Here is a 2,230-nt window from a genome sequence, read left to right as displayed (position 1 = left end):
GCCAGGAGAAGCAGCCAAGATGGTGGAGTGTTGAGTGAGAAGCCAGTTTGTGCAGAGTTTGTGCAGGGAGAAGGAAGGAAATGGGGAACAGAGGTGAATAAGTCTGGTGAGCAAGAAACCTTTGATTCTAGGAAACTCGGATAAGTCAGTAGCTTTGTGAGCACTGAATGAGTGGGTTTTGGAGCCCAGTGTGTGTTTTTACTTGCCCGCCGGGTGCAAGCTAGGATTAAAGATGATAGCCCATCAGTTTTCGGCTCCATTGTTTCTTTACCGATTGTCCAAATCCAATGCAAACCTGCATGGGCAAGGCTGCTGTGATGGTGGCCGTGGCTACTGGCTTTACAACTACCCACCATGACCTGCCCAGTTAAGAATTTATAATCAGATCACCCTGTGAGGTTCCTTTCCATGGAACCCCCTACCCCTCCCCAACAGTCATTTGCCACAAAGGGGGCACTTGTGATATTTATATATGTTAGAATAAACTTTTAATATACATAATGATCCATTTCTCTAACGAATAACAGATACTTCTGCTGTTTAAATTTTCACTGTGGTTTGCTGGTTCTTGTACTGGTTAGGTTTTGAGCTTTGCCTTTATGAATTCTTTCAAAGATCAGACATTAGCATCTATCTAAATGAAACATCTCAATTTTATTTTGTGCCATTTATGACCATTAAGTTGTTTAATAAATTAGTAGTTTTGTTTTGGACCGAACATGAGTAATTATTGATCGGAGCCCAAATTGATTATAAATTTAAAGAGCCTTTATTAGCTGGCCGGCGACTGCTAGCTAAGAATCCACATAGGGAAACAGCTAACAGCCCTGAATCTAAGGGGAGAGCAGTATTTAAGGGGATAAACCACAAAGTCATAGCTATTGCAACCTGTTCGCACAACATTCTTGACATTTCAGCAGATAGCATTCTTTGTTTTAAAGTTGATTATAGTTCTTCCTGTAATTTCTGCAAAGCTAGACCATAAAATCACATCCTGCTTCTGTAGGCAAGATTTAAGTCAAGATATCTAACTAGTTGGGCTTGTAAAAATTTTTCACTCTAAACTACTGCCCCAGGCAAGCTTCGTTTAATGCTTAACTTCCTTGTACAGACCGTTGAGGATTTTCTACTCTAAGCAGCTACCAAAAGCAAGTTTAAAGTTCCTCTTTATGTCCAACTCTCTATACATAATACTGAGGTCCCATACACAACACTAGGCCCCTATCACAGTTTTTAAATGTAAATTTTGGGTATACTTGATGTATCTCTAAACTAAACAGTAGCAGCTTAGAATGTGTTTGTGAGAGACTCGGTCAGGGAGCGGTTTTGTTAAAAGGGAGGCCAGGCTCCTTGTCCTGAAGCTGCATTTCTCTAGTAGTCACATTGTTCTTGCTGCCACTGAAGGTTGTTAGGTAGCTTAACGATGGTGGTGATGTGAAGGATGTTATGATTAGAGAACGGTTAAAGCTCCCCAAGCCAGGACCCCATTACTATTTTTTTTTTTTTTCATTTTTCTGAAGCTGGAAACAGGGAGAGACAGTCAGACAGACTCTCGCATGCGCCCGACCGGGATCCACCTGGCACGCCCACCAGGGGCGACGCTCTGCCCACCAGGGTGCGATGCTCTGCCCATCCTGGGCGTCGCCATGTTGCGACCAGAGCCACTCTAGCGCCTGGGGCAGAGGCCAAGAAGCCATCCCCAGCGCCCGGGCCATCTTTGCTCCAATGGAGCCTTGGCTGCGGGAGGGGAAGAGAGAGACAGAGAGGAAAGCGCGGTGGAGGGGTGGAGAAGCAAATGGGCGCTTCTCCTATGTGCCCTGGCCGGGAATCGAACCCGGGTCCTCCGCACCCTAGGCCGACGCTCTACCACTGAGCCAACCGGCCAGGGCCCCATTACTATTTTTGTGGGCTTTAGGCACTTTTGCCTTCATGGGCTCCTTCTTCCATAAAAAAATATTGAAAGTTCTGTTTTAAAACTGTTTTGTTACATAGGTGAATATAATTTAGGCTGGATTCATTATTATATGGTCACTATTATTAATATATTTTTTATTTGAAAACACCTCAATTAAAACATCTTTGTGGGCCACTGATTTGTACCTATTATGTCTAATGGATGAGTGAATCCTGTCCCAAAACCACACCTTAGCATTATCTCTCCGTCTTTTTTTATCTCTCTCTCTCTGAATAACTCAGTCTACTTCTTGCCTTCTCATTCATTTCTTCCAGT

At 43.7% G+C, this 2,230-nt stretch overlaps 1 non-coding gene across 1 annotated transcript; it reads right to left on the bottom strand.

Annotated features, from left to right (window-relative positions):
• Positions 1 to 1,813: 1,813 nt before the first annotated feature.
• Positions 1,814 to 1,889, bottom strand: TRNAP-AGG (transfer RNA proline (anticodon AGG)). Its single transcript has one exon. It is a non-coding gene; the product is annotated as a tRNA-Pro (tRNA).
• Between the last annotated feature and the right edge of the window lie 341 nt (positions 1,890 to 2,230).

This window comes from Saccopteryx leptura, chromosome 1, assembly GCF_036850995.1.
Source record: "Saccopteryx leptura isolate mSacLep1 chromosome 1, mSacLep1_pri_phased_curated, whole genome shotgun sequence".
NCBI lineage: Eukaryota > Metazoa > Chordata > Mammalia > Chiroptera > Emballonuridae > Saccopteryx > Saccopteryx leptura.
This window is presented reverse-complemented; position numbering and strand designations above follow the sequence as displayed.